A 16,703-nucleotide genomic window follows, 5' to 3' on the forward strand; every position below is an offset into this window, starting at 1 on the left:
GGACAGCAACTTCTCTGTCTCAAGGAAATATTCTAACTGAGAATATGTTCGAGGATCTTGCAACAAACCAATGTTAAGGATATTTGTCTGTAATTTTGAGGATCAGTCCTTCTACCCTTCTTATATACAGGCGTCACCTGCACTTTTTTCCAGTCGCTCGGGACTTTACGTTGGGCAAGAGATTCCCAATAAATGCAAGCTAAGTAAGGAGCCAAAGCAGTAGAGTACTCTCTAAAACCGAATTTGAATCCCATCAGGACCTGGCGATTTATTTATTTTCAACCCATTCAGCTACTTCACAACCCCAGGGATGTCTATCACTATGTCCTCCATATGGGAATCTGTATGAGACTGAAACGGCAGTATGTTTTTACGATCCTCTTGCGTGAAAGATTTCTCAAATGCTAAATTTAAAATTTCAGCTTTCGTTTTGTTGTCTCCCGTTGCCAGGCCAGACTGATCAGTGAGTGACTGGATGGAAGCCTTCGATCCGCTTATAGATTTTACCCAAGACCAAAATTTCCTTGGGTTTTCAGCAAGATCTTTTGCTAAGGTATGACGGTGGTAGTGGTTGAATGCTTTGTGCATCACTCTTTTTACAGCGACATGAATCTCTACTAACTTTTGCCTGTCCTCATTCTCCCGATCTTTCTTGCACCTGCGATTGCAACTGCCTTTGCTTCCTGAGCATTCTCCGAATTGCGCTGTTAAACCACGATGGGTCTTTTCCGTCCATAGCCCACTTTTTCGGCACATATTTGTCCAATCCGTGATTTACAATGTGTTTAAAATTTGCCCATAATTCTTCCACGTCCGTTGTACCGGAAGTAAATGAAGTCGATTCATTTACTAAGTGGGATGCTAACAACTGCTTATCTGCTCTTTCTAGTAAGAATACTCTCCTAGCCTTCTTGACCAACTTTTTAACTTTCATAACCATAGTTGTAATGACAACATCATGATCACTAATCCGTGTCTCAACACTGACACCGTCGATGAGGTCTGGTCTGTTCGTGGCTACCAGATCTAAAATATTTCCATTACGCGTTGGCTGTTGATTTAGCTGCTCAACACAGTTTTCGGATAATGTGTTCAAAAGTAATTCCCACGACGGCTTGTCTGCACCACCTGTAATGAATCCATAGACATCCCAGACTATACTACGTAGGTTGAAGTCGCCTCCAACTAATATAGCATGATCCGGGTACTTCTGCGATACAGAATGTAGACTCCCTACGAATGATTCTAGAACTGTCACGGTGGAACCTGGTTGCCGGTAATAACTCCACACAATTAACTTTATTTCCCCTAGCCCTGTTAAACGTGTCGAGATAACTTCACAATTACACACTATTTCGACCTCAGTAGACACAATATTTTTGTCAACTGCAATGAAGACACTGCCTCCTACGGTGTCTAATCTGTCTTTCCGATACACATTCTAACCCTCACTAAATATTTCAGAACTTCCTATCTCAGGGTTCAGCCAGGTCTCAGTCCCGAGAATAATTTGCGCGCCACACGCTTCCTGGAGGGCAGTAAATTCAGGAACTTTATTCCGAACACTCTGAAAATTTACTGCTAATATCTTGATAGCTGAAGTGTCTTTACACTGAGCGCGTCCTGATTTCCCTGCCTACATGTCGACTGGTGAGTGTTCATCAGGACACCTCGCACTACTGCCTATCCTAAGAAAAACCCATGTGCACGCCACAAATACTCTGCTACCCGAGTAGCTGCTTCCTTTGTGTAGTGCACCCCTGACCTATCTAGGGGGTTATTTTGGACTTTTGGATGGATAGCTATGTTGGTGGAGGAGTAAGACAATTGACAGAAGCCTTCTGTCTGGCAGTCACTGCAATTCATCATGACAGTGTTGAAGCCTTTGTGTACTAGTAGGATGTTTAAATCAGGGTTGGCTTGAGGTTGCAAAAGGTGGTTGTTCCTCCTGTTTGGAGGTTTGTGTTCTTGGGAAGGGCCCTGATGTGGCCAAGTTGGAGGTAAGGAATTCCTGGAAAGTGACCACCGGTGATTAGGTGGGAGGGGTCATGGTTGAATAATGGTAAGAACTCAGTGAGGCAAGGTCCAGTGTTGGGATTAGGTTATCTTTGGTTACAGGGATTGGTAGCAAAGAAGTGTTTGAGCAATGTGGCAAATGGAAGTCAGCAAGGCAGGGTCTGGGAGCTATGGAGGGTTGACAGGGGGTTCACTGTGAGTAGGATGGGAATTTATTGTTAGTGGTACAATAAGTTTGACAATTTATGAAGGTTGTGTCTGTAGTGCTCTTCTGGGTGTTGGTGGGCAAGGATTTCAATTTGGGAGAAGTGTAGTTGGACTTGCACAGTAAGAGTACATTGAGACACAGCAGAGGTGGTTTTGGGGTGTCTTCTCCATGGTGATTTGTTTCTGTAGTACCATGTTTGTGAGGGGTAGTGACTGTGGGGATCTGAAAATATGAAGGTCATTCCAAAAGGAAGGGTGTCATCCAGAGAAAGAAATTTTTATCGTTAGGCCCTTTGCGGCTGGAGGTGAGAGGTGGAGGGGAGGGGGGGGGGTGCCCACCACTTAGGCAGTATTTTAAGGAAGAGTATTTGGGACTGGGTTTTACCTAGGGGTAGGGATCTTTCCTGAACTCATGTAGATAGGTGGAGTAGGGGTCCATTTGAAGTGAATGTCACTAGGGCAGCATGAAAAACACAAAAGAAATGAATGAATGAAACCATTAGATTGTTTTAAAGGGAACAATGGATAACAAGGTGTGGGTCTGGGGAGTGAAATGGGAAATTGTATGAGAGTTCTGCGATGTGAAGATATTTGATCACGTGTAAGCTAATTCACATGCAGGAAAAAAGAACAAATGTAAAATTATATGGATGCAGTGTATGAGGAGAAGTGGGTCAATTTGGAAAGCAAATGTAGGGATTTGCTGCTTGGACAATGTATAATTGTGACCCAGCTGCCAGTAGGTTTATAGGATGGTGCATGATTCAGTTGAAGCAGCTGCAACTGGTGTTATAGAAAGCTGCAAAATTAACACGTAACCGCAATGGTCAGGGACAGTAATATTTCTGCCTGTGGATAACTCAGTTCTTCCACTAGTCATGAATGGTCTCCTTTATTCCTAAAGTATTTACATTCTGGCAGAAACTGCCTTACAAAATAAAAGGGCTAATGAAGATGTATTTGATCACAGACATTAAGCTGTTAAATAAGATTAAACTTTTAAATAAAACTTTTCCACAATGTGATGGAATGTGCTGAGCCCAAGCTTTATTTGTATAATGTAAATAAACACTAGCATGTGGATAATTTATTTTGTAAACAAGTTTTAGTTTATAGTTTCATTTTTAATGGAAAAAATTCATGTGTGATTGCGCAAGAAGCATAAACATATGAAATCAAAGTAATGTTCCACTGATAACTGCCAGAAGACTGCTATTCAGTGAAACAAGGATAGCAAATCTAAGGAATGAAAATTTATTTATTGTCAATATCTGTACATACAGGCAAAAAGTTTATATTTGCACTCGCAGCAAATGAGAAACTTATATGAATTCTGAGACAACAACTGTATGTTATGCTCCTTTATAGTAACCGTATCAGTATCACCAATAACATGATGTTTGCCAGTTTGAATGTGAACTTCATTGTAACACTGGTGACAGTTAATAAAATGAAAGGTAAAAGACAATTTGTAGGTTATGCGTAAAAAGATTTATGGACTGTGGAAGAGAATTTGATACAAATCAATTATTATGTAATAGTTAAAGCAATTTCAATACGCAAGATTTTTAATTATTATGAAATAAGAAATGTTTGTTAGTCTTATCACCAAACCTTAATAGACTGTTGTAAATAGAGAATATTACTAAAAAAACCTGAAATGAAATTACACAATTGGCCTGTAAACAGTTTTAATTTAACATGTTAAGTACACATCTGTGGTGTTTCTTGAATACCATTTCTCAGCACATAACTGACCTGCTTTTAATAATCCCCACCTGTGCCTAGGTATTTATTTGAATGAATACAGGATAGACAAAATAAAACTAGCCTAAAAAGTTTCCAGAATCACAAATATAGTAACAACATAATTGAAGCAGCAAACAAATCATGTTATAGGGACAGTTGCATGGATGTTGTCTACAACATGGAGCAATAGCAAATTCTATTTTAGAACGAATTCGTGATGTGTTCAGGGAGCAGAGAGCGGTCAGCAAAGAAGTCAAACCTTCTCGCTTTCCCAGATCACTTGTTCTCTCTGCCTCTGATCTTTAACAGGTGAGGCCAGCTGATGGGTCCAGTGGACTCAAACAACCCCACGCACTGAAAGAGATCCAGCAGAACACTGTAAACACTATTGCTGTCCTTACCTCAAGCAGAGCTCCTTACACTTTCATAAATCATTTATAGCGCTACATTGATGAAAACAGTCACAGTTTCCAGCATATAACTGTTTCCCTGTTGATTAATAGTTAAATCATTTTGTGTCAGTCGTCTCTGGGACAGTTATATTTTGACCCCCTGTATTTATGCGATACGACCAGTACTTCAATACAGTCTCAGAATTCCCTTGCCTAAAATGAATAAAATGCAACAGTCAGTAAATTACAATTTTTTATTTGGTTCACTCTGCTACATGACTTGCCAGATATACCACACAAAAGCAAAATCTAGACAGGTAGAACTACTGTCCTCCTGAAAATGAGTCCTACGTCTTCTGATACAGAACCAACACTAAATCATACATAAAAAAATGAATTTGGCTGACAATTATAATTCTGCCATGGAATCATGCTTGAAATTACATGCAAGTAAGACGAATCACCTAATGTCTTCATGCAAGACAACTGAAAGCTGTAACGGTAAACACACAAGTCATTTTAATATGAGATGTGAGAAACAAGGCTTGATAAAGTAAAATTTTCTCCATATTTGTTGGCCCTTCATTGAAAAGTATTCTGAGAGGTATATAAGAAAGCCACAGATTGAATATCTTCTTCTCTATGGGGTAATAGAAAAATAATAGCAAACTCCAAAGGGCAAAATGTACAGTCACTGACTTAATTTCTGTGATTATAATAGGTGTACGAGTCTCTTTAATAGGAGACTTATTGCGGAAAATTCCAGCAAACATTTTCTTTAGGTTTTATTGTTTTTGTAGCAGAGTAAAATGTCACATTCTATCCAGGTATATCAACTGTATCCATTTTTAAACTGTGTCACTCTCTAGAGAATCAAATTTACATAAAATGTAAAACTACCTGAATTCTTCAAAATTATATAAATCAATAAGATATTCAGCAGTAACATCCACAGTTCAATGAATGGAGAAGTACATAACAGTGTGCAGACAAATTAATTGAAAAAGTAATTCTACATCAAATACAATTTTTCTTCATTGAAACTTTTCGTAATTTGTCTACAGCCTTGCAGTCTGTGAGCTGCAGTACTTTTATCCAAATTAGAAGCTACATGCAGAGAAGTGCCACTACATTTCTTATCTCCAAGATAGAAGACAGAGTTCTAAGCTACGTTTTAAGAAAGGTAGGATCTTAACAGCAAAATCAGAATGAAAGACTCATCCATGGAGTCCCCAGGGAAATATTTTTGGCCAATTTTGCATACATTGAAGAAGGAAAAAGACAGTTGCAAAGGAGTTCTCGTTAAATTAAAACCAGTCTCAAGTGGACATAAATACTGAATCACCGTATGCAGCTTAAACATAAATTTTTAACCATTGTGACTGATAAACATCTTATGTTGAAAGAGTATGTCAGCTACACCTGTAAAAAGATTAGGTGCATTTACTTACTCAAACATCTCACAAATACAACTCATCCTCTTCTCAAACAAATATACTACAGATTCATTTGCATTTGCAATATGGGATTGAAATTTGGGAGAGGGCACCTGCAGCCTATATGGCTAGGATATTCGAGCTTCAGAAAAGATCAGTTACAATAATTGCAAGCTCATTTACAATAACTGTTAATATTAGCAAACATCAGATTACTTCATTGAGTATGGTTTATTGACTGTGTAATCAATGTGATATATTTAACACAATTCTCTATGCAAAAGAGAACGGTGAAATTAGAGTCATAACTAGAGACATTCGTAATTACAATAAACAAAGCAGATGTGATCATCATAGGATGCTGACTAATAAAAGAGCCACAGCTTGCAGCCCACTATAGTAAGTGGAAGACAATTCTGTAAAGGTTGTCACATAATATGAAGAAATTGCGTGAAAATCTTCTCAAGAGCAAGTTGAAACAGCTGTTAATTAACAGACATTTATACTCGAAGATTTCTGAACTCCATGACTGATAGTAGTACTTTTGAATATTTCAGTGTATTAGTGGTGGTAAATTGTAACTGTATATATGATAGTATCTAATGTGCTACTTTTATATATTCATCATATTTGTATCATGATATCACTCTCATTTTTTGTACGCTTAACCCTTCAATGTTCAAGACTGTAAAGTTATTATGGCTAAATAAAAATTATTAATATTCTTATGCACTAACTTCACCACATCCTGTTTCAGAACACTGCCTCACCCTTTGAGGTGGAAGTCAAAAATACTGTCTGGAAACTAACAGAAAAAAAAGACAATGCTCTTGCTCACTTATATCAATTAACAATACTGAGAGACATAGTTTAATGAGCATAGTTTAATGAGACGGAACAGTTCTAACAATAAATAACCACCTATTCTTTTTCTTAGTCCACTTCTACTATAGCACTATAAGGTCGCAAAGAAAGTGTAGACAGCGTACTCAATACAAAATTAGTATATTGCCAATATCTTGGGCAAATGACATATACAGTACATGTTAAACAATCTCCTTATCTGGTCTATAGTTAGGTCACTAAATTTGTAGTGTAGCACAAGGATGACGAAGAGTACATCCTCCCAAAATTACAAATTCTTTCAATTCATTGGTGGTTGCAGTAACTGCTACAGGAAATGGCAATACAAGGCTGCATTGAAATTATAATATGAAGGTACTGAATGGTACAGTATCATATTGTTAACCTATGATGGACATGATGGATGTGTATGTCTATCCTACACCATGGGTGGTGAACCATATGTAAAAATGAAATGTAATGTGGCTAAGGCCTCCCGTCGGGTAGACCGGTTGCCTGGTGCAAGTCTTTTGAGCTGATGCCACTTTGGCGATTTGTGCGTTGATGGGGATGAGTGATGATGATGGCGATGATGATGACTGCACAACACCCAGTCCCTGAGTGGAATTGAACCTGGGCCCTTTTGCATGGCATTCCGTCGCGTTGACCACTCAGTTATCGGAGTGGGCACTACCCATATGTTAACCTTTCAATGCAAGTTTGTGTCACTATTTCCCATAGCACTTCCTGCAACCACTTATGTAATGCACTAATTTGTAATTCTTGGAGGACATGTGATTGGTTATTCTTGCATTATAATGCATGAAGCTACAGTACAGCACTGCTTATAAGCTGGTGGTGAGGGGAAGGCAACGAGTGGTATGCATACTAAATGACAGTAGCGACTTCTCCTGTCGCTCTCTCCACTAAAGTCGTCCTTTTTGTGGAGTATGTAGCTATGTAGCTCATGGGCATCAGAGATACACATACACTGGTATTTCCTGAGCTAAAAGTTGCAGTTCTTCTTTGTGAGTTCTGAACTCATTCAAGCTCCACTTCAGTATGGATGCCATCTTAGCAATGAAGTGTTTCTTTATCCTTCCTCTTACTGTTCCTCTGTGGCTGAACTTTCGGCAAAGCTGTTTTCGCAGCAATGTTTCTGTCTCCCTCATTCTGTCTGCTGTGAGGGTGTATAATTGTTTCTGAAAGTACATTTTGCTGCCACAAAGCAAAATTATTGGTACAGCCAGTGTCACAAGTTTACAGCTATACTCACAGGTAAAGGTTGTTGTGCTCTGTTCAGCTGTCAATGTTTGGGTGCTAACCATACTTTTTAGAACAAGGTGCTTCGATGCTGAAGTGAATGACTTCACAAAAGTAGGCGTATGTGTAATAATGAAGGCCTTCTTCATTTTCAAATATGAGGCATGTTGTATAATCTTTACCTCTCCTCCTTCTTTTCTTCTCCTTCTCAAATAATGAAAATTCTTTGCACCAAATTGGACGTTTCTGGGAGCAATTTACACATGTGGAGCAGTGCACTGATTGCCTGATTCATGGACAGTTGAAACACATCTTCCATATTTAGCCTGATCTTTACAAGCCATGGTGGTGTGACTGAAGCATTGACATATAAAGCAGCACTTGGTTTAGGTATGTAGGGCTCAACTTGGATACAATCTGCTGCAATGTACTCAAGTAAGTTCGGCACTACAATAATGACTTTTCCGACTTTTCTTTCTTCTCAGCTGAGATATATTAGCAATATGCAGTAGTTTAACTACAGTTTTTAAACAACACTGATAATTTATATGGAATAATAGTCATACAATTAACACACTTTGAAATATTAAGTATTTTAAAAATTGTGATTTATAAAACTCAATAAAATTAAATTACAATGCTAGGTTAAAAACATAGAATTCCCTGAGGTTGTATGAAATTCCTGAAATTCCCTGATTTTCTACAGGTGCTTTGTAGTTCCCTGAGAATTCCAGGTTTTTCAGAAGAATTGCAACACTGGAATAGAAGATGGTGGAGTCCCACGCTCATCATTTATTCTTTTCATGAATTTTTTTACTTCAATGACACCTTCAGTTTCCCATTCCTGTTACAGTTCTTTGACACCGACAACCATGATATCCTGACAGGTTACGGCACCATTACAGAAATCTTCTTTACTTGGGTAGCAGCTTGCCATTACTGTTACACAGCCTCTCGATTGATTGAAGTTACCCTGAAGGTTGTCTCCCACCCAACCCCCAATGCTTTATATATGCAGAACTACAACAGTTTCTCAAATGTATCATCCACACATTTATTAATGATAAAAATATTGTTCTCCACAGGATGTGGTCTGTTACCAGTACTGAGACACACTTCAGATGGACTTGCCACAAGAGGTCTCTTTGGCATTTAGGTGCTAAGACTGCTCAACATACTACCCAAACCACTGACAGTGTCAGAAAGAGATGCAGCCTTCACGAGTATCCCAAGAGCAACTCGGGAAATAAGGATCAGCACAGACACAGCACCACTTGCCTACATAAACTTAATACAGCTGAGATTCAGCAGGTTCGCCAGAGATGCCCACTAACAACTGTTCTGCCTAAACAGACATCCATCTCATTGGCATGCAGCACACCTTCAGATTTTGATTTTCTTTTTCTTTTTTTTTTTTTAAGTGGAGTGCAAACCATCAATTGCCAGTGCTGATTTCTGTTCAGTTCCTTATCATCATACGGTGTATTTGATGGTTTATTTTTATTTATTTATTTTTTGGTAGCTCTTCATCTGATCCACTAATCTGTTCTTCAACTGAAGGTGAAGAAATAAGCACTTCTCCAATTACCTGTGAGAAACTTCTTTTTTGGATTCATCTACTTCAGCTAAAATTTCATCAGTAAGCCCTAAAAATAAAAATAGACACTATGACAATAATGTGTAAAGCTAATGGTAAAATGACATATTTATTTTGTAGTCTGCTTTGAATCCTAACCTCAGACATTGGCTAAAATGAGTGTGTGCCAGTAACATAGTCTCAACATGCACAACTGTGTGCATGAAAGTTATAGTCATTGCAGCTATGAAAATATTTTTAAAAAATTGGCACACTAGTTTTTAATTACTGTTGTATGCATTTCAGATTCTGAAACATTTTGAAAGCGCCAAAACACGACAAATAATGCATAGTCAAGACCTTCCTCAACACAGATGCTCCTGATCTGCATCTTGAAAATTTCCAAAGTTTAAGACAATATCTCATGCCTGTAACAAGATACCAATATGCTCTAGAGTTGTATATGTAGCAGCAACTCCTGTGCAATTATTTAACTCAGGACATAACTGCTTAGTGCAATCATATGATGGTGTAACACAAACAAACTGCACCCACACAATTGTGCGTGCTAGGTCTGAAAGGATAAAGACATCAGGAAATAATTTCTGAAGTACTAGAGAAAACCATAGAGAGTAAAAAAATAAGGGACGACAGATACTGGAATATATTCAACAAATAATTAGGGGTACTGGGTGCAAGTGCTAGTTTAAGAATTCAATGGAACATTTGACGGGTAAAACGTTCTCAATTAATTTTCAGCATCAATTGGAATAAATTCCCATGTTTTCCTTGACTGCCTTGATCATCATCAATGACGAGAAGGCAGTCATCAAAAGCTTGGAATTTTATCCACATTTGATGCAGCATGAAACTGAATTTTTTTTTTATCTAGGGACTCCACAATGGAAGATTTTATGGAGAAGTTTGATGTTCTGGGGCTGCTTTTTCTGTTTTAGGGCTGGACTACTAGTATTGATCAATGCCAAAATGAAAGCAGGTCTTTATGGAAATCTTTTTCTCATTGAACACTTTTAAATACACTCAACAGCTTGAAACTGATCCTTTTCTGTATTAGTGAGAGAATGATCCTGGGCACAAGAAAAAGACCACTGCATTGTAATTTTTAAATAAAATCAGTTGGAAACTTCCTGGGCAATTAAAACTAACTGCTGGACTGGGATGCAAACCTGGGATGATTTCTAAAATCAGTATGTTTTGATGGACTGATCTGCTTAAACCCATGATAGAAATCCTATCAAATCTATTTTGCCAGAAGGAAATGCACATATCAGAAGAATTTCTTGAAGAATTTGGCAACAATTATTCATCAAGTTACAGGAAGGATGTCAAAATTTCTACAGATTAAATGCTGTAACAACAGAATAAATGTTACTAGTCCAAGACTACCATCTCTGGAGAGAACAGGTAACAGTATCCAGAGACAATTTGGACCAGCTGTTACACTCTAGTTTCATTAGGCTTATCCAAGATTGCAGGACCATGCTTGGGTGCACTGTTTCTTTCATATTTACATGCAGGAATTCTATGGAGTCCAAGAAACAACTTTACCCTGGAAGAGCACCAACAAAGGGAGATCAATTGGAATGTTGTAAGAAGCATTCTACATTCAGGATAAAAACAAAATAGTGACAAAAGACTGGTAGCATACCATAATATTTACAATGTTGTGAAAAAAGAAGGTTTCTGTTTTGAAAAGCAGTCTCCCTTCTATAGATCAGTAACAGGTTGGATGAGACTCCCTGGGCATCATAATATGTTATGTTAATGAGAAAAGTCACTTGCTTCAAGAATGTCTATTAGCCACCAGGTCACACATTCAGAACACTTGAGAAACAAAAATTACACCATTTTAACAGAGTTGTATAGCACTCTGAACTTCTAATTTTTTTGTATACTGTCCAACAAGAAGTGGAATGGTATACAGAAAGTCAGATTGATAAGAACAATCCTGATATTTAGCTCACTAGAACTATTCGAATGTTTAATGGAAAATTCATGCATCATTAACTCAGGAATTGGCTGTATGGGAACCGCAACATGCTACACAGCTGCAAGGAAAAAGAACTGCTTGCTGATCTAAACAAGTCCACTTCACTTCAGTTTCAAAAATACAGTACATCATGAAAACAATACCACTTGACAAAACAAAAAAGACAAGGTACTCTTAAAACTCCAATGTACACAACTCCATTTGCTTCAGCTCTTAAACAGCAGATTTAAAAAGCTGACGCAGCAACGTAGATGCAGAAATGTGACACAAGCAGGAACATAGGCTATGCATGCTTCCATTTGCAGAGAAAAGGCTAGGACTTTTGCAAATTCTTATATTACAACTAGAATATACACATCATCATTTTTGCAAAATACTTGAAATATTAAAATTTCCCAGTGTCCCTAACATAAAATGAAAAGACTGTAATCAGCTTACATCAGAATGGTATTAAGCATCCTAAATACAAGAGATGAGATCTGCAGAAAATATATCTTTTCTCAAAGATTTGCTGAATGAAGATAAAAATGTTGTTAATGAATAATGAAAATTTGTTAAAGCTTAAAATAATTATAGCACACGATTTATTTCAATTTTATTTTAAAACTACAATAATTTTCTACATCAGCAAATTCACAGAAATAAACAAGGAACAGGTAAAAAAAGACACAGCCACATTATTTAGTTATTAAAACTTTTACAAAATAAAAAAACTATATAAAGTTTATTCATCTACAACATGGAAAGTAAATATTAGAATAAAACATTCTTTAAGTTAAAAGCAATATTTACGACAGTTCTTAAATATTCTCATTTTAAAACATCACTCTTTGCCAAATGAAGGAAACAAACTTTACAAAGCAACACAAACATACAATAAAATGTGAGCATTGTGAAGCCAAAATCATTCTTCCTAGAAACTAATCTTAACAGTTCTTCCTAATTGCAAATGAAGTTCAAACATTTCATATTCAATTTTAAAAATACAGTAACAACATTTTTATCAAAAATGCAGTTGTATATTCACAACAACTGTCATTACATTCTGTCACAGCCAACACATTAAGCCAATTGAAAACAACTTTGGTAAGAGCATATAAGTAAAAAATGTGCATTTCAAATTGCAGAACATATTTCCTACAATCTGATAACAACAAAAAGTAATATATAGTGCGCTCATAACCACCTCATATTGTACATCACAACCCATCAATTTTTGTATGAGCAACTCCAAACAAATTTAGAATATTTCATTCAATCTTTTATGTTTCACATCTCCATTTATTCTTAACTACATGTTAGTGCATTAGTTTAAACACAATGGTTTGTAATAGAGAATGACTGAGCATCTTGATTCTTTCCCAGTTTCCAATACTGATATTTTTTCTGGGGAAAATGGTTAGATATTAGCAATGAAGCAGTTAAGCAATTATTTTAGAATGTCCACAAGAAGTCCAAAGTGGAATCTACTAAAAACTTTAAATTAATAAAATATTTTCAGATTACATTTACATTCCAGGACTACAAAAAGCTTTTTTTTTTTTCTTTAATCAGAAAATCAAGTTAAACATTTTTAAGGTGTATAATACATATATATGCTCCCTTTCCTTTTTTTTTACACTAGTAGATGATAGATTCAGTTATCCTCATATTATGCACATAAACCAGAACTTATATAAACTGCCCCAAAGCTCATGGATTGTTGCTCTAATCGCTCTTTGCTGATGACTACACTGCCAAAAACACTGCAGGCCCCTCTATCAGCGATTTGATTCTATAGTTAACATGGTTAACTTTGGCCAATCACACGATCAGCTGTAATAAAGTAATAAATCTGAAAGACGCAGAATACTAAGCTCTGCACAAATATTTAGAACTCCGATAAGTTCAATATGCGAAACGAACTTTTACCAGATACTTCTGGCAGTTTTCAGAGATATTTTTAAATGGCAGGTGATATGCATATCGCCAATAATGTCACAAACATTAAATTCATAATTTCCTAAAATGTACGGTAAATTCTTGCCAATAAAAATATAATACAAGGATGACATCTTTGGAACAACTAACAGTTACAAAGCATGCTGACTACTGTTCGTTACTTGCATACCATGGAAATGGCTTCAACAGGTATGGGACTGCAATTCTCTCCTCTCTCTTAAGATGTTCTGAAACTCATATAGCTATGTTATTACAGTTAATGAGAAACTACAACAGTATGTAAGATGTGTACCATGAAGAGACATTAAAACTATAAGTAATTTCCAGTAGAGAAATCTTACGGATGACTGTAGAGATCAGTAGGACGGAGGCTGCATTTACATTCAACAGATAAGTTTATTAATATTGAGGTGTTAAATGATTGTAAGACTCATGAAGTAGACACAAATGTAGTTCCTTGTTAAATCTTACTGTCCATGCAATAAATTCCCTCTTCTTAAAATGATATGAGTGAAGAGGAGGGAAAGCAGTGTGACACTGAAGTATTTGGTCATTTACTTTTCTGAATTGCTCTGACTGCCAGTTGTTCCATTTCTTACATGCACATTTAATTCCACATTGGAAAGAAAATCCCATTTTTGGGATGGACATCAAGTTAAACCAAATCTTCTGAATTTATAAACAGTCTTGCAGCACTGACATAAATCCAAATTACGTAGCAATTAAATACCTTAAACTATGCATTGCACAGAAAAACATTATAATTCTTCCAGTCAATAGAAGAATATATTTACAGTTTTGTGTACTATTATAGTGTTACAGGTGTACTACTGATATAGTAATCATTCCAATCACTTACAAAAATAATTTATGCTTCATAACTTAGAACAGTTACCTCTAGCTGTTCAGCCAACAGTTTGCAAAAAGTTACTTTGCTGATGATGTTCAAAGCACAAAAAATGTACTGCAAACAACACATAAACGATTCTTCATTTCCTTGGACGTATAAAGCGTTATGCACAAATTAAAAATAATCTGTCAGAGTGTCTCTACAGTTACTGTATCCATGCAGTATCAGTTCATTGACACTACGAAGCAGAGGGTCCTCCTAGGCCGTACATCTGCAACAAAGAAAAGATACAATGATTATCTAAACAAAAATAGATAAATGGTTTGTAACTCATTACTTTCTTCTTCAGAATGAAATTTTTTTTCTGCAGCAAAGGGTGTACTGAGATGAAATTTACTGGCAGATTAAAACTGTGTGCCGGACCGTGACTCAAACCTGGGACTTGCCCGTGAAAGGCAACGAACCGAATTGGAGTCCCAGTCCGACACACAGTTTTAATCGGCCACTAAGTATTAATCCCTTGTTAGAATATTTTCAATACTATTTAAAATTAACATAGAATTATATTAACTGCTTTAGAATATTTGTACAGCCCTCAGACACTGTATTTAGTCACTGTTGAGGAATTTGTTGATCACATTTTGTGACTGGTTTCTCTCACTCTGGCATTTAAATCAGTATTCAAATCCCCAAAACTCTCATTAAGCATATCATTTGTTCATTCATCATGTTCTGTAGATACTGTCAGAAATGAGAGCAGTCGGGGATGTGGGAGAAATCAAGACAAGTGCATTGTAGAAAATAAATTAATCTGTACACCATATTAACAACAGTCTGTCACTATATTGTTTAATGCTTATGCCAGATAAATTTAACACAGTAAATTTTTAGAAAAAGTGAACTATTTCCTCAGTTATAGTAAATAGCTGTTTCTTATTACCTCAGTATTTACTGGATTACACTGGCACTTTCAAAGAAAATAGTTAACCACATCTGTTAATACAAAGTCCTGTTTACAATACATTACTATTCATCATGTAGCAGTACAATGAACACCACTACTTCTCATGCTGCTGCTAACAGAACTATTCAGGTTTGAATTCAGATTTTCAGATAATTTATAGAGTGTGTAGCTAATGAGCTGTGATCTTTATCTGAGATTCACAACTTCTTGTTTTATGTTAGTCAGGAAGTTGGTGAATACATTTGCACCAGGATATGTAACTCCATTCTGAACCCTAGACAAGGAGGCGAATTATATATGAACATTGTTTTTGTATCTGTAGTGTGATTATGTAGATCATAGTTTTTAATTGAAACTGCTTATTGCAAGCAATGAAAATCATTAAGGAGTTAGCGCAACCTTAAGAAGGCCTGTGTGAAATGCCTAGTCATATTTTCATACAATATTCTTATTGCTTACGTCTGCAGAATAATATTTCACTTACTTTAAGTCTATTGCCCCAGAAGATAATTCCACAAAACAACAGGGAGTGAAAATGCACTAAATAATTTATGACTTTCATCTTTAAGACAAAACAATGAGAGAGAATTTACAACACAATGAGACATAATTTCAAGACTTATTCCACTGAATTAAGCTCTCTAGATCACTTAATATATTTCTTTATTTGTAATTAGGTTTCTGCAACTTCCATCATAATCAGATCGAAGTTCAGAACTTATAAAACAATATTCAATGCAATATCAAACAATGGAAAATCCAGGACGGAAAGTAATAAAGACCTTGTTGGCCATAAGCTAACTTCCTGACAGTCTTCTTGTTGTGCCTTTCTGCGACTCAGCATCCCCACTACATGGTGAGAGCAACTATCCCTTTCATAATATTTAATGTAAGTTTCAATCAAACTTATGACTAAATGGGGGAATCGAGCAAATTAAGAGCTAACAGCACACTTATGCACATATTTCATTGACATGGACACTGAATATTGTTTTACAAGCTCTTAAGTTTTGAACTGATAATGGCAGCAGCTGAAATGTCATTATTTATAAACAAATATATTAACCAATTCAGAAGGCTTATTCGCAAAAATCTACAATGATTACAAACACTGACCATCTTATCATTATTTATAATCTGTCGTTTATTACACATATAAGACAATCAACACAAATGTACCCTACATCCTAAAAAAATAAATACATCCGCAGGGCACATGACAGGAAGGAAAAATAGACATGCCTGTAACTAGGCTTCAGAAGATAATTAACAACTAGCAGTACTTAGGAGTTAAGATTTTTAATTCATTGCCTTCACAGAGATATGGTGTTCCACTGTCTTGCTTTTAAAATTGTTACAAAGAAGTGGCTAAAAGCTAAAGCTTTTTATATGCCAGAAGAGTTTCATACATGCTGTGAAGATGACCCTATTCCCTGACTCTCTTATGTGAGAGAA

At 36.3% G+C, this 16,703-nt stretch overlaps 1 protein-coding gene across 1 annotated transcript in view; it reads right to left on the minus strand.

The window, feature by feature from the left end:
* Positions 1-12,148: 12,148 nt before the first annotated feature.
* Positions 12,149-16,703, minus strand: part of LOC126259589 (transmembrane protein 245) — a 269,387-nt gene continuing 264,832 nt past the window's right edge. The window contains exon 15 of the mRNA XM_049956501.1: positions 12,149-14,555. The gene's annotated coding sequence lies outside the window, so the exon portion shown is untranslated. The remainder of the gene's footprint in view (positions 14,556-16,703) is intronic.

This window comes from Schistocerca nitens, chromosome 5 (assembly GCF_023898315.1).
Source record: "Schistocerca nitens isolate TAMUIC-IGC-003100 chromosome 5, iqSchNite1.1, whole genome shotgun sequence".
In the NCBI taxonomy this organism is placed as follows: Eukaryota; Metazoa; Arthropoda; class Insecta; order Orthoptera; family Acrididae; genus Schistocerca; species Schistocerca nitens.